Raw genomic sequence first — 24,535 nt, forward strand, 5'->3', positions numbered from 1 at the left:
CTGGGCTGCATCAAAAGAAGCGTGGTCAGCAGGTCGAGGGAGGGGATTCTGCCCCTCTACTTTGCTCTTGTGAGACCCCACCTGGAGTACTGCATCCAGCTCTGGGGCCCTCAACATAAGAAGGACATGGAGCTTTTGGAGCGAGTCCAGAGGAGGGCCACGAAGATGATGAGAGGGCTGGAGCGCATCTCCTACAAAGACAGGGTGAGAGAGTTGGGACTGTTCAGCCTGGAGAAGAGAAGGCTCTGTGGAGACCTTCTAGCAGCCTTCCAATACCTGAAGGGGGCCTACAGGAAAGCTGGACAGGGACTTTTTACAAGGGCATGTTGTGATAGGACGAGGGGGGAACAGTTTTAAACTGAAAGAGGGTAGATTTAGATTAGATATTAGGAAGAAATTCTTTCCTGTGAGGGTGGTGAGACACTGGAACAGGTTGCCCAGAGAAGTTGTGGATGGCCCCCTCCCTGGCAGCATTCAAGGCCAGGCTGGATGAGGCTTTGAGCAACCTCGTCTAATGGAAAGGTGTCCCTGCCCCTGGCAGGGTGGTTGGAACTAGATGATCCTTAAGGTCTCTTCTCCCTTCCAACTGAAACCATTCTGTGATTCTGTGTTATTCCCAAGCCCCTCTTCATCATCTTTTAAAGGTCATGAAGAGCAGGAGAGGTGCCTGAGGACTGGAGGAAAGCCAATGTCACTCCAGTCTTCAAAAAGGGCGAGAAGGAGGACCCAGGAAACTGTTAGCAATTGGGAAGAAAACTCATCTACATGAAGCAGAGAAGCAGGCACTTCTTTATTGCAGCGTTGGGGACATGGGGGATAGCTCCACCATACGTGTCCAACCAAACATTAAAATCCATCAGTTTTTATACACTGAGTCACTATTACATAAGTTCTTTTACATAAAAATGCATAGTATGCTCACTCTTAAATTTAATCTTTACGATTGGTTGGGTTAATTTTAACCTTATCAATATTCTTATTCTAAAACAATCATTAGTTACTTTCCAATCAGTAGAGTAGAACTATCCCTGATATTCAAATCAGGATGGGAAGAAGAAGGGTGTTTCCAAGCAGCATAACTGGTGTCTGTGATGGTCTCCTTAGTTTCTTAAACAAAACACAGAAAACTCCGGTAACTTCCTTGTGAGGTTTCTCTGGTTACCTATTTCAAACTTAACAGTGCCTATGGTTACCTATTTCAAACCTGACTCTTCTATATGATCAAATCTTGATTATTTTATCGGAATATTTGCAACATTTTCCCCCCTTTGAAAGTTTTGAAAATCATTTCAATACTTTCACCTATTATGGATTAGATATATTATGATTATTATACATATAACAATCAAAACCTTAATTATACTTCTTAAACCAAAATTGCTATTAGTATATAAAGTAGTTCCTTTAAGTTCTGCTCTAATTTTATACTTTGCAAATTTTATTTTATCTTTTGATTTTCTACTCATTTATGTTACATTTTCTAGGTATCATATGCTGGTGGGAGCCTTGGAATCGATTTCATCTTATTGTCTAGCCACTGCTTGAATAATCATCTGATTAAAGGCAGTCTTGTTATTTATTTGTTTTTTTTAAACAATAGTAGATCAATGTAATGGCCAGAGAGATTATTAACAAGACTAATGCAGTGCTAATCAGTGATTTAACCCATGAACTCAGATTCCATCCCAGTCCACTGAAGATTTCATCTATCCAACGTTCTTGCATGTCTTGTTGAAATTTTTGAGTGGGTTTTTTTCTACCTTTTCCAATAAGTCCAAGTAATGTTCCACATCTTGAGTCACATTCAGAACGTGTATGCAACAATGGTCAATTCTGTCCTTCAGGTATCCACAAACCCCATGCTCTTTAAGTAAGAGCATCACAGAATGTTAGGGATTGGAAGGGACCTCGAAAGATCATCTAGTCCAATCCCCCTGCCGGGGCAGGATTGCCTAGACCATATCACACAGGAACGCGTCCAGGCGGGTTTTGAATGTCTCCAGAGAAGGAGACTCCACAACCTCTCTGGGCAGCCTGTTCCAGTGTTCAGTCACCCTTACAGTAAAGAAGTTTTTCCTCAAATTTAAGTGGAACCTCCTGTGCTCCAGCTTGCACCCATTGCCCCTTGTCCTGTCAAGGGATGTCACTGAGAAGAGCCTGGCTCCATCCTCTTGACACTTGCCCTTTACATATTTATAAACATTAATGAGGTCACCCCTCAGTCTCCTCTTCTCTAAGCTAAAGAGATCCAGCTCCCTCAGCCTCTCCTCATAAGGGAGATGTTCCACTCCCTTAATCATTTTCGTGGCTCTGCGCTGGACTCTCTCTAGCAGTTCCCTGTCCTTCTTGAACTGAGGGGCCCAGAACTGGACACAATATTCCAGGTGCGGCCTCACCAGGGCAGAGTAGAGGGGGAGGAGAACCTCTCTTGACCTGCTAACCACACCCCTTCTAATACACCCCAGGATGCCATTGGCCTTCTTGGCCACAAGGGCACACTGCTGGCTCATGGTCATCCTGCTGTCCACTAGGACCCCCAGGTCCCTTTCCCCTACGCAGGTCTCCAACAGGTCTGTCCCCAACTTGTACTGGTACATGGGGTTGTTCTTGCCCAGATGCAGGACTCTACACTTGCCCTTGTTATATTTCATTAAATTTCTCCCCGCCCAACTCTCCAGCCTGTCCAGGTCTCTCTGAATGGCTGCACAGCCTTCCGGCGCGTCAGCCACTCCTCCCAGTTTTGTGTCATCAGCGAACTTGCTGACAGCGCACTCTAATCCCTCATCCAAGTCATTAATGAATATATTGAATAGAACTGGTCCCAGTACCGACCCTTGCGGGACTCCGCTAGACACAGACCTCCAACTGGACTCTGTCCCGCTGACCACTACTCTCTGGCTTCTTTCCTTCAGCCAGTTCACAATCCACCTCACTACCCGATCATCCAGACCACACTTCCCCAGTTTAGCTGCGAGGATGCTGTGGGAGACTGTGTCAAACGCTTTACTGAAATCGAGATAGACCACATCCACAGCTTTACCATCATCTATCCACCGGGTTATGTCCTCATAAAAGGCTATCAAGTTGGTTGAGCAAGACTTCCCGTTGGTGAAGCCATGCTGAGTGCCCCTAATGATCCCCCTATCCTTGATGTGCCTAGAGACAGCACCAAGAACAAGTTGCTCCATCACCTTTCCAGGGATGGAGGTGAGGCTGACCGGTCTATAGTTACCCGGGTCCTCCTTCTTGCCCTTTTTGAAGACTGGAGTGACATTCGCTTTCCTCCAGTCCTCAGGCACCTCTCCCGTTGCCCACGACTTAGCAAAGATGATGGAGAGTGGCCTAGCAATGACTTCCGCCAGCTCCCTCAGCACCCGCAGGTGCATCCCATCAGGGCCCATGGATTTATGGACGTCCAGGTTGCTTAATTGGTCCCTGACCCAGCCCTCATCTACCAAGACAGATTCCTCCTCTATCCTGACTTCTTCTGGGGCCTCAGGGGTCCGGGGCTCTTCAGGACAGCCTCCAGCAGTATAGACAGAGGCAAAGAAGGCATTCAGTAACTCCGCCTTCTTTTTATCCTCTGTCTCCAGGGCCCCCACCTCATTCATCAGTGGGCCTACATTGCCTCTAGTGTTGGCTTTACCTGCAATGTATTTGAAGAAGCCCTTTCTGTTGTCCTTGACCTCTCTTGCAAGGTTTAATTCCAAGGAGGCCTTAGCTTTCCTAGTTGCCTCCCTACATCCTCTGACAACAGACTTATATTCCTCCCAAGTGGCCAGCCCCTCCTTCCACGATCTGTACACCTTCTTCTTCCACTTGAGTTTGCCCAGCAGTTCCCTGTTCAACCATGCAGGTCTCCTGGTACCCTTCCTTGACTTCCTACCTGTTGGGATGCTCTGATCTTGAGCTCGGAAGAAGCAGTCCTTGAATGCTAACCAACTATCTTGGGCCCCCTTACCTTCTAGTACCCTGTCCCATGGGATTTCCCCTAGCAATTGCTTGAAAAGGCCAAAGTTGGCCCTCCTGAAGTTCAGGGTTGTGATTCTGCTAGCTATTCTGTTCCTGCCACATGAGATCCTGAACTCTACCATCTCATGGTCGCTACAACCAAGGCTGCCCTCAACCTTCACCTCTTCAACCAGACCCTCCTTGTTAGTGAGGATAAGATCCAGCAGCGCTCCTCTCCTAGTTGGCTCATCCACCATTTGCATCAGAAAGTTATCATCAATGCACTGGAGGAATCTCCTGGACTGAGGATGGCTGGCTGAGTAGGCCTCCCAGCAAATATCAGGGTAGTTGAAATCCCCCACAACAACCAGGCCCTGTAATTGCGAGACTGCTCTCAGCTGCCTGTAGAAGGCCTCATCACCCTCCTCATCCTGATCTGGTGGCCTGTAATAGACACCCACAACAGTATCACCCCTGCCAGCCTGCCCCTTAATTCGCACCCACAAACTCTCAACTCGCTCCTGATCTGCCTCTGGACAGAACTCAATACATTCTAGCTGCTCACTCACATAAAGAGCAACTCCACCACCTCTCCTTAGCGGCCTGTCTTTCCTGAACAGGACATAGCCATCCATGACCACATTCCAGTCATGCGAGGCGTCCCACCAAGTCTCTGTAATTGCCACTAGATCATAGCCCCCCAACCGAACGCGGATTTCTAACTCCTCCTGCTTATTCCCCATGCTGCGTGCATTGGTGTACAGGCATTTCAGGGAGCGAGCTGGGCACACCGATTTCATCCCAGATTCACCCCCTGATTTCACCCCAGGGGGATGGGGGGCCTCCTGGTCTACCTCAACACTAGAGCATTGCCCCAGTGGTGCAAGCCCAGCTACCACCCCATCCCCCTTCGAATCTAGTTTAAAGCTCTCCGAATGAGCCCTGCTAATTCCTGTCCCAGAACCCTTTTGCCCCTACGACATAAACCTTTCCCATGTATCACTGTCACGCCTGGTGTCTTATAAAACCAGCCATTATCAAAGAACCCAAAGCCCTGCCTGTAGCACCAGTCTCGTAGCCAGGCGTTAATAGAGAGAATCCTACTGTTCCATCCCACGTCATCACCTGAAAATGGAAGGAGGGAGGAGAAAACAACTTGTGCCCCAGACTCTTTCACCAACCGTCCTAGGGCCTTGTAGTCTTTCTTCATCCCCCTCAGACTACGGGATGCAGCTTCTTCCCCACCTGTCTGGAAGATGAGCAGGGGGTAGTAGTCTGTGGCCTTCACCAGGTTGGGGAGTTTCCTGGTGATATCCCTGATTCGGGCTCCAGGCAGGCTGCAGACCTCCCTGTGATGGGGGTCAGCTCTGCATATTGGGCCCTCAGATCCCTTTAGGAAGGAGTCTCCAACCACTAAAACTCTTCTCTTCTTCCTTGTGGAGGAGGTAGCTATACGCCCGTCAGGTTTTTCTGACTGTGGTGGGACCTCTGATATAGGTTGCCTCTCCACCACATCCCCATTGGACCGGCTGTATTCCACTAGGGCTTCATATCTATTGCTCAGAGGCACCTGTGGAGGCAAGGTAGGCAAGGAGGGCACTCGCCTTTTGCCACGGCCATAGACTTGTCTCCACTCACTCTTCTCCTCTAGGTTATTGTTTTCCACCTGAGAGGGGCAGAGTACAGGGGTCCCTCGATCCTGGGAGCTCTCTGGCAGGTGCTCCCATTTTTGTTGCAGGGAGGGCAGAGCCTGGCTCCACCAGTCTATCTCCATTTCAGCCTCCCGAATGCTCCTAAGCCTTTCTACTTCGGCTTGAAGTCTTTCAACCTGGCTTTGCAGCTGTGCCGGTCGGCCAAGCAGATCTTCTACTTGCTCACAGCGCACACAGCCCCCTGTCACCACAGAGACGCTGTAGCATTCCCTGCAGGCCGCAACCTGCACCATCGCCTCCTTCCGTGGGAGCTCTGTCTGGGTTCCCACATCCATTTTGGTCTTCTTCCACCGGGTAGATACCATTGTTCTTTCACTGAACTGGGAAATACCTGTTGGTGCCACCCCTGGTTCACAGCTCCTTGGCACCTTCCTCGCCTTGTGCACTGGGAGGGAGTCAGCGCCCTCCCCAACGTGCTGCAAACGACTGCAGCCTCTCCTGCCCTGGAGGAGCCTCTCCTGCCCTGGAGGAGCCTCTCCTGCCCTGGGACACAACCAGTCACTGCTGACTCACCCAGGCACTGCTGAGTCTCTCCCGTCTGGGCAGGGACTAGCCCCTGTCCTCCAGGGGGCTCTTTATCAACGATAACAGGGGGTGGAGCGTTTAAATCGCCCGCGGTGCCTCCGGCTACGCCCCCTCCTCTCCTGATTCGTTGCCGGGAACCTCCGGGTCCGGGGTCAGAGGGAAGCAGCTCGGGGCTGATGCTCGCGGGGGGCTCAGGGGGGGCCCAGAGTACGAAAAACCGCCCGGTTAAGCCCGATGTCGCCCTCGCCCCCGCACTAACCTCAAGTCGCTGCCGCCGCTTTCGCTGCTGCCGCCGCTTTTCGCTGCTGCCGCCGCTGTCAGCTGTTTGTTCTGGTTTCACCGCGTTTAAATCGCCCGCATATCTAAAGCCATTTTATTTTGTAAAGTCATCTTTGAAGGACTCTGACAGATCTTGATTGGCAGCATCGTACTGAGCAATGAAATGTTTAAGTTCCTCAACTTTTCAGCTGTCCACTTCCTTGCGGCTTCTGCAAGTTCCTTTTCCGATAGTCTGTTGTTCTTATCCAAGACCTTTGGTGGTGTTACTGCTGTGGAGCTTGAAGGTGATGCATCTCTTGATGTTTTCAGTGACTGAACTGACGTCCTCTCTTTACCTTGCTGAGAAGAAATATTTCTTTTATGTAAAGATGACATAGTTCTGCTATGCTGTGACTGGTGGAAAGGATAGGTTTTGCTGCTTTCATGAGAGTATCTCCTGCTGCTGATACTAGAGCCAGATCTGCTGTGCGGAGAATCCTTTCGGCTCCCTGACAATTCCCTGAAGAAAGGAGAGTCCCCCTTATGAGGGGATCGCGCTCCCATATAATGAGAAGGATAGAAGCTTTTTCTTCTAAAGCCATCTCTGATGTCTGCATCTGATTCAGCGATCTTGATGGCGGTGAAAGTGGTCAACAGTACTTGAAAGGGTTTTTTTTCAACACTTTTGAAGAGGTTCAGAGGTTCAAGTTTTCACGTAGACATAATCTCCTGGTTGGAAATCATGTACTGGATTCTCCAAAGACAGAGGTCTGTTCCAAATAACCACACTTCTGAGCGCAGTTAGTGTTTTTCCTAAAGAAAGCAGTTAGTTATATACATCTTGTTTTCCTTTTAAATGCATGTTTAAACTTGGTTCAGGAGACCCGTAAGGCTTCCTGTATAGTAACTCATAAGGACTGATTAATGTTCCACTTTTTGGTTGAACCCGAATCTGTAAAAAGGCTAATGGAAGTGCCTGAGGCCATTTCAAATTGGTTTCCTGACATATTTTACTAATTTGTCTTTTCAGTGTTTGATTCATCCTTTCTACTTTCCCGCTAGATTGTGGCCTCCAAGGTGTATGTAAGTCCCAAGTAATTCCCAAAATTTTACTAATGCCCTGCACCACTTCTGCAATAAAATGTGAACCTCTATCTGAAGAAATTCCAATGGGTACTCCAAATCTTGGAATGATTTCTTGCAATAGCCATTTAACAACTTCCTTTGCTTGTTTGGTTCGACAGGGAAAAGCTTCTGGCCATCCTGTAAAAGTATCAACCCCTACCAGAATGTAATTCTGAAAAATATATTTGCCAATAATCTCCTGGTTCCATTCCTGATTTTAATATTCCCATCTGAACCCTTTTCTTTACTACTGGATTGTTTTTCAAACAGATCTCATGTTTTGCAGTTATCGTTTTAGCTATTTCTAGCATTTTCACTGATACTATTTGTCTTCTTAGGGAAGTTACTAATGCTTCTGCTCTCCAATGACATTCCTTATGTTTTGTCTGTATTATTTCCCTCATTAAAAGCGGTGGGATTACTACTTGACCTTTTGATGTCACCCACCATCCTGCCAAATTCTTCCTTGCATTTAATAACTTTCCTAATTTCTCATCTTCCTCTGAGTATTTAGGGTTTTCTTTTGGTAAACTAATGGTCTTAGTAGGAACCAATGCCATTTGTAAGGCATTTCTTTTTGTGATTTTTCTAGCTGTTCTATCTGCTAATTTATTCCCTATAATTTATTTTGTATTTCCTGATTGGTGTGCTTTACAGTGCATGATTGCCACCTTGGTCGGTTTCTGGACTGCTTGTATTAATTATAAAATTTCTTCTTTATATTTAATGCTTCTTCCCTGGGAAGATAATCCTTTTTCTTTCCATAAAATTCCATGGAAATGTACTACACGAAAGGCATATTTTGAATCAATCCAAATATTCACTTTCTTTTCCTTGCTTAGCTCTAATGCCCTTGTCAAAGCTATCAATTCTGCCTTTTGAGCTGAAGTTGTGCAAGGTAAAGAATCTGCATCTATAACAGAATTTTCAGTTGTCACCGCATATCCTGTGTAACGAATTCCATTTTTTTATGAAACTGCTGCCATCTGTATACAGCTCCCAATCAGGATCATCCAGCAGTATGTCTTTTAAATCTTCTTGACTGGAATACACATATTCGATGGTTGCCAGGCAGTCATGTTCTAGTTGCCCTTCTTCCTGTACAGAACTCAAAAAGACTGTAGGGTTAACCAGGTTAGTTGTTTTCAAAATTACATCATCTTGTTCTGTCAGAATTACTTGGTACTTCATCATTCTGCTAGGGGATAGCCAATGATCCCCCTTTTGTTCTAAAACAGTGATCACCATGTGTGGTACATATACTATTATCATTCTTCCCAAAGTTAATTTTTGAGCTTCTTGTATTAACATAACAGTAGCTGCAACTGCTCGAAGGCAAGCAGGCCATCCTTTACTTACAGTGTCCAGTTGTTTGGAGAAGTACCCAACCGGTCTTTTCCAATTTCCTATCTTCTGGGTCAACACCCCGAGATGTTGCCTTTCATGAACAAACAACTAAAAGTCTTTGGTTATGTCACCGAAATCGGGAATAAAACTTCTTAACACCAACGTAGCATTAAGAAGCAGGCACACCTTTATTGCAGCGCTGGGCGGCATGAGGGTAACCCTCCAAAACTGTGCGCGCCCCCCTTGATAATTCACCTTGTATTTATGTAGTAAAATGTTACATATTCTTTATGATTCCAAGGATGCCTATACATATTCATAACTTTTCCCCGAAAAGGCAGTCTTTATTATAATGAGTTCCGAGAAATCATTTCCATAGCCTCCGCCTTTAACTCCTCCTAGTTGCGCATGCGTGGTTTCTTCTGGTGGTCGTGGGCCGGGGTCTCAGGGATGAAGGCCGTATGTCTTCCTCGCTGTGCACTTTTCACCTCTTCTCCTTGGCAGGTGTAGTAGTCCCTTGGCTCTTATTCAAACCTTCGTACCAGTTCTCGCTGGGTTTTGCACAACCGTAATGTTCTGTACCATTCTAAGGATATGCTTAGGTAGTTAATTTACGCATCAGGTTGATAGGATAAAGAATTTAAAGAATTTCTCAACCTCCACGACAGTTCACAGGCAAATCAAATAGCAAGTAAAAGAGAAGGAAAAAGGCAGAATACAGCATCCCTTCCCCAGTATACCTAACCTACTAAACCTATCATTTTGTGATTAAACTGAATTCCATTTAATTTTGAATATTTGTAACAGTTAGCTCTGGAAGTCCCAGTCCTGGTGCAGTTATCAAAGCCCGTTTTAAGTCCTGAAATGCCCTTTGTTGCTCTGGGCTCCATAAAAATGGTACAACCTTTTGGGCTTCTGATAACGGTTTAGTTATCAGACCGTAATTCATTATCCAGAGTCGGCACCACCCAGCCATTCCCAAAAAGGCTCATGAACATTTCTTGGCTTGGGGATACTGCAGATTGCTTCCTTACGATCTGTTCCCAATTGCCGTTGTCCTTTGGAAATTTCAAAGTCCAAATATATCACAGTTTGGCTTGTTATCTGAGCCTTATTTTGAGATACTTTATACCCACTTAGTCCAAGGACGTTTAAAAGATCTATTGTTACCTTTATACAGGTCAATCTTTCTTCCGTAGCAATCAGAATGTTGTCCACATATTGTAAAAGCAGATGTCCAGGTTTAAGTTCTGAGTCAGTTTGTTTCCACTGTTCAAGTTCCTTTGCCAATTGGTTGCCAAAAATCGTTGGACTATTCTTGAATCCTTGCGGTAATCTTGTCCGTGTTAATTTTTCGTCCTGTTTGTGGATTTTCCCACTCAAAAGCAAACGATTTTCAACTTTCCTTTTCCAAGGGTATACAAAAGAAAGCATCTTTTAAATCAAGCACTGTAAACCACTGATGATTCTCTCTCAACACTGTTAAAAGTGTGTATGGGTTTGCAACTACAGGATGTATGTCTTCAACTATCTGATTTATGGCCCTTAAATCCTGAACTAAGCTGTATTCACCTGAAGGTTTCTTTACTGGTAAAATTGGAGTATTATATTCTGATTCACACTCTTCAAGAATCCTATACTCTAAAAATTTATTAATTAATTTCTTAATTCCTTGTCTAATCTCAGGCTTAATTGGGTACTGTTTGATTCTTACTGGCCTTGCTAGTTCTTTCAAATCTATTTTCATAGGCTGTGCTGTCTTTGATCTACCCAGTATGTCTGTCACGGTTTAAAGCTGGGCTGGCTATTAAACCTGTGGCAGATGCTCTCTGTTATCCCCCCTCCCCCCACCAAAGGGAAAGGGAAAAGGGAGAGAGACTTCCGGGTTGGAAAGTTAAAACAGTTTTAATAAACTATAATAATGAAAAAGAGTATAATAATAATAATAGAAATAACCAAATATATACAAATATATATACAAAACCAAGATTGAGCTCCCCTGAAGTCAGCCACGTCACCACCGGCACTGCAGGGCAGGCTCCGGGAAGGCCCAGCCTGGGCCTAGCGACGGTCGAGAGCTGGATTCAGGGATGCACGGATCGGGATCGGGGGCAGCAGAAAAACAGACGGAGTCCTCTTTGGACACCGGCCATAGCAGAAAGAGAGCGAGACCCTCGTGATCCCCCCGCTTTATACAGAGAATGACATGTATGGGATGGAATACCTTCGTTGGTCAATTTTGGGTCACCTGCCCTGTCCGCTCCCCCCTGCAGCTGCGACCCCCCTTCGGCTCTTCACTCGTAAGCAGTGAGGAATTCAGCAGTGACCTTGGTTTCTCTCAAGAACAAGTACAGCAAGAGCCTTACTGCACAACATCCCTACCAATGCCTCAGCGATAACTACAAACTTTGAGCGTTATCAGTCCTGGAAGCAGACACTGTCTGCAAAACATGCAGTTAGTTTCAGAAAGTGCAGTTACTTAGAGGAGACTTAGCTGAAAGTAAAAATCACTGAAAAGAAAATTGGCCTGGTTTAGGCCAAACCAGGACAATGTCTGTATTCCATACTGTAGGTATAACAGCCTCATCCACTTGTGGTATTTTTTGTTCCTTGACTTTCTCCTGTATCATCAATATTTCCCATCTTCGATTCTGGTATATTCAAAAGGATTTTTCCTTCTTCAAAAACTATTTGAGCATTTAATTTGGGTAACAAATCCCGTCCTAACAAAGGTATCGGACAATCTGGTATGTACAAAACTTCATGTGTAATTACCTTATTTCCAAATTTTAAATCCAGGGGTTGAAGGAATGGCCTATTTTCCTGTTTCCCAGTTGCTCCAATTATATTAACCGTTTTATTTTCTAATTTCCCTTTACAAGTGTTCAGAACAGAATATGTTGCTCCTGTATCTATTAAAAATTCAACTGTATCATTTCACAGCTTATTTGTAACCAGAGGTTCAGCTGGGTTTCCCCTCTGGTCCCCTTCATTCATCTAGGGTCATCATTCTTGCAGCTTGTTGCTGACTTGTTTTCAGTTTAGGACAATCTTTTTTCCAATGTCTATCTTCCCTACAATATGCACATTGATGTATACCTAGAGGTGCATTAGGTTCCCAGTCACCAAAGTTTCTAAAACCTTGTGTGCCCTTGTGGCCAAGAAGGCCAATGGTATCCTGGGGTGCATTAAGAAGAGGGTGTCCAGCAGATCAAGGGAGGTCCTCCTCCCCCTCTACTCTACCCTGGTGAGATCTCACCTAGAGTATTGCATTCAGTTCTGGGCTCCCCAGTTCAAGAGGGACAGAGATCTACTGGAGAGAGTCCAACAGAGGGCTACAAGGATGATTAAGGGACTGGAACACCTGCCTTATGAGGAAAGGTTGAGAGACCTGGGGCTTTTTAGTCTGGAGAAGAGAAGACTGAGAGGGGATCTGATTAATGTGTATAAATATGAGGGCTGGGTGTCAAGAGGAAAGGGGCAACCTCTTTTCACTTGTGCCCTGCGATAGGACAAGGGGCAATGGATGCAAGCTAGAGCACAGGAAGTTCAACCTCAACATGAGGAAGAACTTCTTTACTGTAAGGGTTACAGAGCACTGGAACAAGCTCCCCAGAGAGGTTGTGGAGTCTCCTTCTCTGGAGACTTTCAAGACCCATCTGAATGCGTTCCTGTGTAACCTGCCTTAGATTGGTCCTGCTCTGGCAGGGGGGTTGGACTCGATGATCTCCAGAGGTCCCTTCCAACCCCTAACATTCTATGATTCCTCTTCCTCTTGCTCGTTGTCCTGGTTTCATTGGAATTTGGTTTCAGTTTGTGGCCAGCCATGGTGATCAAGGCCCTCAGCAGATAAATCCAGGGCAGCTGACCCTGGCTGGCCCACAGGTGTATTCTATATCATTGACATCAAGTTCACTATAAAAGAGGGGGTTTGCTGGGAAGAGGTGGGGGGTCTCTCCCTCTCCCTCTCCCTCTCCCTCTCCCTCTCCCTCTCCCTCTCCCTCTCCCTCTCCCTCTCCCTCTCCCTCTCCCTCTCCCTCTCCCTCTCCCTCTCCCTCTCCCTCTCCCTCTCCCTCTCCCATTTTGTGTTGTCATTTATATTGATTTCTTCATTTCATTAAATCTGGTTAACTTCATCCTACAAGTCTCCCTCTCCTTTTCCCAATCCCCTTCCTCATTTAGGGAAGGGGCATTGGGTGAGAGAAAAACTGCTATTGTTTAGCCCTGGGTGTGGGCTGAATGAAGACAGTTTATTTGGCGCCCAATGTAAATAGATCACCTGGGAGAACCATAGACTTTTGGTCTAAGAGTCTTGGAGGGTTAAAGTTTTCACAGATTTGACTGGTTTTGGTACAAGCATTCATTGTGTTGGTAGCAGGACCTCTGGGTGGAATTCTCTGGTGTTTGGTTTTATAGTCGCTTTTGGGATGGCTAATCAAATGTGTGGTTTTGCTGCTGTTTGTTACTGGTTTTGTGTGGTTTGTCACTTCTGGGCATGGTCTTAGAGGTATCACTCTGCTATGTGGTTTGGCATTGGTTTATGGTATTATGAATTCTTTTGGAACTGTGCCCATTTCTGATTTCTATGGAATGGAAATGGCTGATGTATGTTCTTTTTCCCGTGAAGCTGATCTCACTGGCTTTTGAGAATTTTGAATACCTGTGGGATGTTTCAACCACCATGCTCATATTGTCAGGCCTTTTGATTGTCTTTGAGCTCTTGCTCTCACTTCAACATTGGTATGAGGGCAGATATGGCACAGCTGCTGCTACCACTGTAACAGACACCGCAGCTGCCCCGGCATCCACAACTGGAATTGCAGATACTCAGACCATGCCAGTCCCTACAACAGGCACCCTGGCTACCCCAGAGGCTATTCAGATCTCTGCACTGGGTACTGCAATTACCCAAATCCAGAAAGCACTTGCTGCAATGACCCAGACCTTGGCAACAAGGGCTGCAGCTAATCAGCCCCCAGTGATGAGTGATGCAGCTAACCTAGGGATTTAACCAGTGCCAGTATCAGTCGCCCCTGTACAGAAGATAAAAACCACAAGAAGAACAGGTCGTGATGGCCAACCAGGGACATCATAGGAGGCCAAGCCAGAGGTGACCACTTGATCCCTATCCCTGAGTGAGCTGCAAGATATAGGTAGAGATTACAGCCGTCATGAAGGTGAGCAACTTGTTACTTGGCTGCTCTGCTGCGGGGATAACAGAGCTGATGGTCTGAAGTTAGATGGTAGCGAAGCCAAGCAGCTGGGATCAATGGCTAGAGAAGTGGGTATTGATAGGGGTCTTGGAAGTGGTGCAGAGCCTCTCCCTCTCTGGCGGCAACTCCTGCAAAGCATGAAGAACAGGTATCCCTTTAGGGATGATGTCATATACCACCCAAGCAAGTGGACAACCATTGAGAGAGGGGTTATAATATTAGGGAAATAGCTGTGTGGGACCTGATTTTTGCTGACCTAGATGACTTGCAGATACCAGTAGATTCAGGTGCATTCAAAGTTACCAGACCCATGTGGTGCAAGTAGATACAGACCGCGCTACCATTATATAGCAACTCATTAGTGTTATTTAGCTGGGCAGATGCCGATGTATTGACGGTGGACAACATAGATAATCGGATGCGACAATATGCAGACAATCTCTTTACCTCCCCATGGGCCAATGTCGTTGCTGTGGAAAAAACATCTAACAAATCCACAGAACTGCTTAGTAAGGTGTTGGAAAAATTGTCCCAGATGGAGGACAGACCCTGCTCCTTGCCTGTACTGAAGAATGTCTTAGCCATCAGGAGACAGTGTTCCCCTGCAAGACCTACTCAGGAGAGAAGGTAGACATCATGAGGTACCCTGTGGTTTTTCCTGCCTGACCATGGAGAAGACATGAGTAAATGGGATGGAAAACTTACCTCGGCTTTACAGAGACTTGTACGTAAGTTACAAGATGAACCGACTAGGAACGGGGCTTCTTACAGGAGTTTTGTTGCTCCAGTTTCCAATGGGAAGCTCTCCAGACAGTGTAGATGGGCTTTGGATCCCTATTTACCAGACGTGAATAATGGGGATCGAATCTATGTGAGCTGCCGAGATGTCGATATCGAACACTATGTTCAGGATTAGATGGGCCCTGTCTCCAGCCAGGCGGAGGATAGGGACAAGCATGTTTTTTGGACTATGTGACTTCGATGGCCTGGCACATCAGAGATACAGCAATATAGGGCTCTAGTGGACACTGGTGCACGATGCACCCTAATGCCATCAAACTATAAAGGGGCAGAATCGATTTCTATCTCTGGCATGACAGGGGGCTCCCAAGAGCTAACTGTATTGGAAGCTGAAACGAGTCTGACTGGGACTGAGTGGCAGATGCACCCTATTGTGACTGGCCCAGATGCCCCATGCATTCTTGGTATAGATTCCCTGAGGAGAGGGTATTTCAAGGACCTGAGGGGGGTACTGGTGGGCATTTGGTGTAGCAGCTGTGGAGATGGAAGAAATTAAACACCTGTCTACCCTGTCCGGTCTATCAGAGGACCCTTCTATTCTTGGGCTGCTGAGGGTTGAGGAGCAAAAGGTGCCTATTGCTACTAGAATGGTCAATATCAGACTAACAGAGACTCCCTGATCCCCATCCATGAGCTGATCCGTCAACTGGAGCGCCAAGGAGTGATCACCAAAACACTCTCCCCCTTCAACAGTCCCATATGGCCAGTGTGAAAGTCCAATGGGGAATGGAGACTGTGGACTATCGTGGCCTGAATGAAGTCACACCACCGCTGAGTGCTCCTGTACCGGACATGTTAGAACTCCATTATGAACTGGAGTCAAAGGCAGCCAAGTGGTATGCCACGACTGACATTGCAAATATGTTTTTCTCCATTCCTTTGGCAGTGGGGTGTAGGCAACAGTTTGCCTTCACCTGGAGGAGCATCCAATAAACTTGGAATCATTTGCTCCAGGGATGGAAACATAGCCCCACCATTTGCCATGTACTGGTCCAGACTGCACTGGAGAAGGGTGGAGCTCTGGAACACCTGCAATATATTGATGACATCATTGTATAGGGTGATACAGAAGGAGAAGTTTTTGAGAAAGGGGAAAAAGTCATTCGAATCCTTCTAGAAGCTGGTTTTGCCATCAAACATGGAAAGGTCAAGGGACCTGCAAAAGAGATCCAGTTTTTAGGAGTCAAGTGGCAAGATGACCGCTGTCGGATCCCAATGGATGTGATCCACAAAATAACAGCCATGTCTGTGCCAACTAACAAAAAGGAGACACAGGCTTTCCTAGGTGTAGTAGGCTTCTGGAGGATGCAAGTTCCCCATTACAGTCAGATTGTGAGCCCTCTCTATGAAGTGACTCGGAAGAAGAATGACTTTAAATGGGGCCCTGAGCAACAACAGGCTTTTGAGCAAATTAAACAAGAGATAGTCCATGCAGTGGCCCTTGGACCAGTCCGGATAGGACCAGAAGTAAAGAACGTCCTCCATACTGCAGCTGGGGAGAAGAGTCCTACCTGGTGCCTCTGGCAAAAGGCACTGTGGGAGACTTGAGTTTGACCCCTGGGGTTTTGGAGCTGGGGATACAGAGGATCAGAGGACCATTATACTTCAACAGAAAAAAAGATACTGGCAGCCTATGAAGGAGTTTGAGCTGCCTCAGAAGTAATTGGCACTGAGGCACAGTTCCTCCTGGCACCCGGATTGCCAGTGTTGAACTGGATGTTTAAAGGACAGACCCCCTCTACACATCATGCAACTGATGCTACATGGAGTAAGTGGGTTGCATTGATTACTCAGTGGGCCCAAATAGGGAACCTTAATCGCCCAGGAATTCTGTAAGTAATTATGAACTGGCTGAAAGTAATGATTTTGGAATGTTGCCAGAGGAGGAGTTCATGTGTGCTGAAGAGGCCCCACCATACAATAGAGAATGAGAAGCAGAAGTAAAAGCCATCCATCTGGCTCTAGACATTGCTGAGCAAGAAAAATGGCCAGTACTCTCCCTGTATACTGACTCATGGATGGTAGCAAATGCCCTATGGGGGTGGCTACAGCAGTGGAAGAAGACCAATTGGCAGCGCAGAGGTAAACCAATCTGGGCAGCCGACTTCTGGCAGGATATTGCTGCCTGATTAGAGAAGCTGGTTGTGAAGGTAGGTCACGTATGTGCCCATGTCCCCAGGAGCAGAGCCACTGAGGAACATCAAAAGAACCAGCAGGTGGATCAAGCTGCTAAGATCAAAGTGGCTCAAGTCAATCTGGACTGGCAGCATAAAGGTGAACTATTTTTAGCTTGATGGGCCCATAATACATCGGGCTATCATGGTGGAAATGCCACATACAGATGGGCCCGTGACTGAGGGGTGGATGTGACCATGGACACCATCGCACAGGTCATCCACAAATGTGAAACATGTGCTGCAATTAAACAAGCCAAATGGCTGAAACCCCTGTGGTATGGAAGGTAATGGCTGAAATATAAGTATGGAGAGGCCTGGCAGATTACATCTCGCTTCCATGAACCCTCCAAGGCAAGCGCTATGTCCTCACAATGGTGGAAGCAAGTACCGGCTGGTTGGAAACATACCCCGTGCCTCATGCCACTGCCCATAACACTATTGTGGGCCTTGAGAAGCAGATTTTGTGGTGACATGGCACTCTGGAAAGAATAGAGTCAGACAATGGGACTCATTTCTGAAATAGCCTCATAGACACCTGGGCTAAAGAGCATGGTATTGAATGGATATATCACATCCCCTACCATGCACCAGCTGCCATGAAAGTAGAACAATGTAATGGACTGTTGAAGATGACACTGAAAGCAATGGGTGATGGGACTTTCAAAAACTGGGATGAACACTTAGCAAAGGCCACCTGGTTAGTTAATCCCAGGGGATCTGTCAGTCGGGCTGGTCCTGCTCAATCTGAGCTGTTGCTCACTGTAGAGGGGGATAAAGTCCCTGTGGTTCATGTGAGAAATATGTTGGGGAAAACAGTTTGGATTACTCCTGCCTCGAGCAAAGGTAAACCCACTTCTGGAGTTGCTTTTGTTCAAGGACCTGGGTGCACCTGGTGGATGATGCAGGAGGGTGGGGAAGTTAAATGTGTACCCCAAGGAGATTTAATTCTGGGTGAGAATAGCCAATAACTGTATGATGCTAAGTGTCATTTCTTATAGTAAGAATCACCCCGAACCCTGAAAATGGGCTTCAGCAGATACATGCACTGCAAGATCAAGATGCAATACACCATCCTGCTGTGCCCAACTTCAACAGTCTATAACACTGTACTGAGGCCTGGTTTTGTGCTCCTAACTGAGTGGATCCCACACCAACTTTTTTTCCTGCCCTGAGAAATATTATGAGAAATTAAACTCGTGGATTTGGATTCAGTGGACTTCTTGGAAAAATTGCCCATGGACTGGAGAGAATATCTGTGTGTATATGTGGATGTGTATGTATGTTGAGGGATGGGGAAAATAGTAGTGACTTGATGTAAATGATATAGAATAAGGGGTGGAATGCTGTCCTGGTTTCATTGTGATTTGGTTTCAGTTTGTGGCCAGCCATGGTGATCAAGGCCCTCAGCAGTTAAATCCAGGGCAGCTGACCCTGGCTGGCCCACAGGTGTATTCTATATCATTGACATCAAGCTCACTATAAAAGAGAGGGTCTGCTGGGAAGAGGTGGGGGTTTTTTTTTCTGCTTTCCTCGTGTCTCCTCCCCTCTTCCTCATCATGATTGCTGGAGCAGCTTGCTAGTGATCTGTAGATAAGTATAGTTTTGTCTGTTTTGTGTTGTCATTTATATTGATTTCTTCATTTCCTTAAATCTGGTTAACTTCAACCTACAAGTCTCCCTCCTTTTCCCAATTCCCTTTCTCATTTGGGGAAGGGGCATTGGGTAAGAGGAAAAATGCTATTGTTTAGCCCTGGGTGTGGCCTAAATGAAGACAGTAGTCCTCTTCCCCTTTGCTATTTTCCCTGTTAAGGCAGCTATTAATTTAGTTTCTGTCACTTTCTCTTTTTTCTCTTTTCTTTGTTTTCTTATTTTCTGAAGTTAATGCCATCACCAAATTATCTCGACTAATTAATTTACATTATTTTTGCTAATCCGTTCGTTGTCTCAAAAAACCCCAAACCTATATACGGCACTTCATTCCATTTACCGTCTCTTCTACAAAACAACATTAACTGCAGTATAATATTATAACTCAAAGTTCCCTTTTTGTTTTGGTTTGTTTTTTTTTTTTCCGTTTTTCTTGATCATCCAAAACATACAAAGTCAACTAATGATTACAGCATTCTGTCATCTGACTTTTACGTAAATCATCATGCAATTCACCCCAATGTGCTAATAAACACCCCAATGGCGATGTTTTTGGTATCTTTTCATCCAATACCAGATTCCCAGAACTTTTGCTTTTAAACAGTTTCTCGAATCCTGATACTATCGTGCGACAAAATACTTAAATGACAGTTACCAAACTAAGTACTCAAAACCAAATACCAAACAAAGTCCAACCCAGCACTAGCTTTTGCTTATGACTTACGGGCATGTGGGGATCTGTTCTGTGTTCCCCCTTTTTTTTTTTTTTTCTTCCTTTCGGTATTGTCTCAGAAACCGTCCTATGCCATGTGCTCAGGCGCCATCTTGTGGAGTTACCGGACTGCCTGACCTTGGCGACGTTTTATGACGCAATAAGGTAGGCGCCGACTTGAGAGGGAGGTCTCCGCCCTCCATGCCCCCCACCTCCTCCGGAGAGACATATCTGGCGACAGCCTGGCAATGGGCCAATCCTACGGCGCAGGAACTGGACGTGTCCCGCCCTCGGACCTGTGATTGGTGCGAACTGTTGACTGGCGGCTCCAAGTCACATGACTCTGCCAAAAAACTCTATAAAAGAGGCCGGACCGCCCGACCACGCGGGCCCCCACCGCCATCTTCTGAGAAGCAACAAAAGATCCCGCGGGACGCCGCTGGATCCCGGGGTGGTGACTATCCTTTCCCTCTCAACTGTTTTCTTTTCATCTCTTTCTTTTACTTCTCTCTCTCTCCCCCCCTCTCTCCCCCTCTCCCTTGCTCACTGAGTTGCCTCATTGTTGGACTTAATAAAGTCAGAGTTAAGTTTATTGATACCGTGCCTCGGTTGTGCTTTGTCTGAACTCAAGGATCACGAATCTATTTTATTTCGGGTCAGGATTTTGGGGGGGTGCTTTACCTGCAGGCAGGTTAAGCATACCGGGTGATTTATAATTTGGCGGGCCCCACGTGGGCTGTCTGCATTGAACCAGGCACGCCGCACGTGGGCTGCACTGGAGTTACTAATTAGGTGGGCCCCACGTGGGCTGTCTGCATTGTATTTCTAGATTTACTCCTTTTTACTAATTAGGTGTGCCCCCACGTAGGCTGTCTGCATTTTATTTCTAGATTTACTCCTTTTTACTAATTAGGCGGGCCCCCACGTGGGCTGTCTGCATTTTATTTCTAGATTTACTTTTAAGGCAGACCTTAATCTGGAACCCGACAGGGCAGACGCCTGGTCTTCCAATGCACACGGGTACCCTCTTAGACCCAACCCTGTGCGTCTTTTGTTGTGTCTTACAGGCAGGCTTTCCAAACTAAATTCCAAAAAGAAGTGCCTTACCCTGTTCCAGGGAATGTTGCGAGGAGCTTTACGGGTTGAGGGCGATGGTTCTCCCCAAGAAGTCCTCTGTGCTGGCTGGAGCTCGATCGACACTTGATCCCTTCCAGTCTCACTCACAAGATCCCATCTGGGTTGCTATACAGTTACCTATTTCAAACTTAACAGTGCCTATGGTTACCTATTTCAAACCTGACTCTCCTATATGATCAAATCTTCATTATTTTATCAGAATATTTGCAACAAAACTACAGGCCAGTCAGCCTTATCTCCATCCCTGGAATGATGATGGAACAGCTTGTTCTGGATGTCATCTCTAAGCATGTGGAGAAAAGGAAGGTCCTCAGGAGTAGTTAACATGGATTCACCAAGGGGAAATCATGCTTGACCAATCTGATGGCCTTCTATGATGACATGACTGGCTGGGTAGATGAGGGGAGAGCAGTGGATGATGTCTACCTTGACTTCAGCAAGGCTTTTGACACTGTCTCCCATAACATCCGCATAGGAAAGCTCAGGAAGCGTGGGTTAGATGAGTTGGACAGTGAGGTGGATTGAGAACTGGCTGAATGGCAGAGCTCAGAGGGTTGTGATCAGCAGTGCTGAGTCTAGTTGGAGGCCTGTAGCCTGTGGTGTTCCCCAGGGGTCAGTACTGGGTCCAGTCCTGTTCAACTTATTCATCAATGACCTGGACGAAGGCAAGTTTGCTGATGACACAAAACTGGGAGGAGTGGCTGATACACCAGAAGGCGGTGCTGCCATTCAGTGAGACCTGGACAGGCTAGAGAGTTGGGCGGAGAGGAACCTAATGAAGTTCAACAAAGGCAAGTGTAGGTAGGGTCCTGCACCTAGGGAGGAATAACCCCATATACCAGTACAGGTTGGGGGTTGACCTGCTGGAAAGCAGCTATGCAGAGAAGGACATGGGAGTCCTGGTGGACAAGTTCACCATGAGCCAACAATGTGCCCCTGTGGCCAAGAAGGCCGATGGTATCCTGGGGTGCATTAGGAAGAGTGTGGCTAGCAGGTCGAGGGAGGTGATCCTCCCCCTCTACACTGCCCTAGTGAGGCCACACCTGGAGTATTGTGTCCAGTTCTGGGCCCCTCAGTTCAAGAAAGATAAGAAACTACTGGAGAGAGTCCAGCAGAGGGCTACAAAGATGATCAGAGGACTTGGAGCATCTCTCTCATGAGGAGAGGCTGAGAGAGCTGGGTCTGTTTAGCCTGGAGAAGACTAAGAGGGGATCTTATCAATGCTTACAAATACCTTAAGGGCGGGTGTCAAGAAGATGGGGCCAGACTCTTCTCAGTGGTGCCCAGTGACAGGACAAGGGGCAATGGGCACAAACTGAAACATGGGAAGTTCCATCTGAATATGAGGAGGAACTTCTTTCCTTTGAGGGTGACAGAGCCCTGGAGGTTGTGGAGTCTCCTTCTCTGGAGATATTCAAAACCCGCCTGGACGCGACCCTGTGCAACATGCTCTAGGTGAACCTGCTTTGGCAGGGGGTTGGACTAGATGATCTCCAGAGGTCCCTTCCAACCCGAACCATTCTGTGATTCTATATAGCAAAGTCTGTCAAGATAGCTGGGTATCCATTGCTCAGTAGCTTTAGTTCAAGTCTGGAACCAATATATTTGCATCAATGCAGTATTGTAGTTGAGCAGGTGGAAATGGGAGTGTGTTGTGAATAGTGAAGCAATCTTGGTATATGGATGAAACTTTTCAGAAAGGATTGCTGTAAAATGTGTATGGGGAGATTGCAGATAGACTGGTAAACTGAGTAGTTTTTGCAAGCTTACTGTTACTTCATGTTAAGCAATAAGACTTTTATATTTCAGAAATCTGTGTTGCTTTCTTGGCTGGCTGAATCAAGTCAGATAATTTCTCAGCTTCCAGAAATTGTCAGTAGGTTTCCTGTTGATTACAAAGTTTACTGTCATCTTTGCCACAAGAGGCTTGAGAGACTGATACCTCCATCATGTGGGGAAAATGCAAACTGCATGATCTTTGCATGCAATTTAGAGACTTTAGATGCATTATATCAAGTACTACTCAAACACTATATATAAAGTGTTGTCAGTTATAGTTTGTGAAAATGTGATTGTTCTTCAGAGTTCATACAAAAAAAAGTTAAACTCTAAAGGCAATATTAGAAGGTTGTTGTATGTAAATGAACACATGAAGCTATTTTCTAAAATTTCATCTATATGATCAACAGATCTGGAGCTTTCGGAAATTTTTGGCAGCTTATTCAAAGTTTGTTTATAATGAATTATTTTTTACTTAAATATTGAGATTCACTATGATAATTTGTTAACTACTAAGATATTTTGATAATTTCTTGTGGTTTTCTGTTTTTTCTTTCTCTCCAAGTTTATCAAGGAAATAATTCACTTTCCAGGTCTCAAATTGAGAGGGAAATCCCTTTTCATTTGACTTCTATGCAGTTTGGAAATACATATCTATTGCTTACTGCATTTTGAACAGCACCTTGAGCTCTGCTGGGGCATTGTCAGTAGAACTTAGGTGTAATTTTTTGTGTGATTGTCTCGTGGTGCTGGGGGAGAAGGAAATAATTTTCTTCAACATATTTTTCCAAAGTAGTTAAACCTATTAATGTGATTTCCTTTTTTTTTTTTTTTTCTTTCTACTCATTTTGACCAGTGGAGTACTTTAAATATTAATATGGCTTGTTTAGACATTAATGGATAATAACTATTGAAATAAACTTGGGGCTTTAATTTTCAAACATGCAGCATTATTGCTATACTTTTTTTTTCCTGAATGTTACTCAGTCTGGAGAGGGAGCGAGCTTCAGGCAGCAAAGTTGATACTTTTGGTGCAATAAAGTTGATACTCCCTGGAATCACTAAGCTTACTTTGCTCACATAGTACATTTCCACATAGCTGTGCATTTATGCATTTGTAGCTATTATGGCACTGGGAAGTGTTGGATCTCTTGTACATGTGCAATACAGTGGACATATATGTGCACAGTATGTGCTGGAGGGAAGGGGGCTTTGCTTCATCTGCATCAAAGGTTGGCTGTGTGGCAGGGAGGTGCTGGGTAACACAGCTCTCTGCTATCACTCACTGTATGTGTGGCATGTACAACAGTAAGGCTAAGCACTACTTTTGCAGAATGAGAATTTATTCTTGAATTTTTAAGGTGTAACAGTGAAAGAAATGTTATAGTGTTAAAATAATAAAGCCAGATAGAAGTAATAGGGAAGACAGCTGCTGTAAGACAGGATCTTTTTTGGTTTAATCCCCTTAGGTATGAGTTCTAGTCAGGATGTGTTTTGATTTCAGAATGCTATTCTCAACATAAGGTTTTAGTTTATAAAGTACTTCCTACTGGTATATAAAATATTTACTACTATAAAATTTCTACAGTGCCTACTTATAAGCTGTTAATTTGAAGTATATTTGTGAATCTGTACACTTTTAACTCTAGATTTTACTTGTTTCATAACTAGTTGCATTTGCCTTATTAAGTTACAATGACAAGGCTAATAAACTGGGCTTTTGTCCTGGTTTCGGCTGGGATAGAGTTAATTTTCTTCCTAGTAGCTGGTATAATACTGTGTTTTGAATTTAGGATGAGAATAACGTTGATAACACACTGATGTTTTAGTTGTTGCCGAACAGTGCTTACACTAAGCCAAGGACTTTTCAGCTTCTCATGCCACCCCACCAGCGAGTAGGCTGGGGGTGTGCAAGAAGCTGGGAGGGGACACAGCCAGGACAAGCTGACCCAAACTGGCCAAAGGGATATTCCATACCATATGATGTCATGCTGAACAATAAAAACTGGGGGGAGTTGGCTGGGGGGCGGCGGCAGATTCTCAGGGACTGTCTGGGTCAGCGGGTGGTGAGCAATTGCATTGTGCATCACTTGGTTTGTATATTCTTTTATCATTATTATTATTTTCCTTTCCTTTTCTGTCCTGTTAAAC

At 45.6% G+C, this 24,535-nt stretch overlaps 1 protein-coding gene across 11 annotated transcripts in view; it reads left to right on the top strand.

Moving 5' to 3' along the window:
- Positions 1-24,535, top strand: part of LOC137675752 (vasculin-like) — a 92,443-nt gene that overhangs the window by 39,122 nt on the left and 28,786 nt on the right. The gene's annotated exons all lie outside the window — the stretch shown is intronic.

This window comes from Nyctibius grandis, chromosome W (assembly GCF_013368605.1).
Source record: "Nyctibius grandis isolate bNycGra1 chromosome W, bNycGra1.pri, whole genome shotgun sequence".
Classification (NCBI taxonomy): domain Eukaryota; kingdom Metazoa; phylum Chordata; class Aves; order Nyctibiiformes; family Nyctibiidae; genus Nyctibius; species Nyctibius grandis.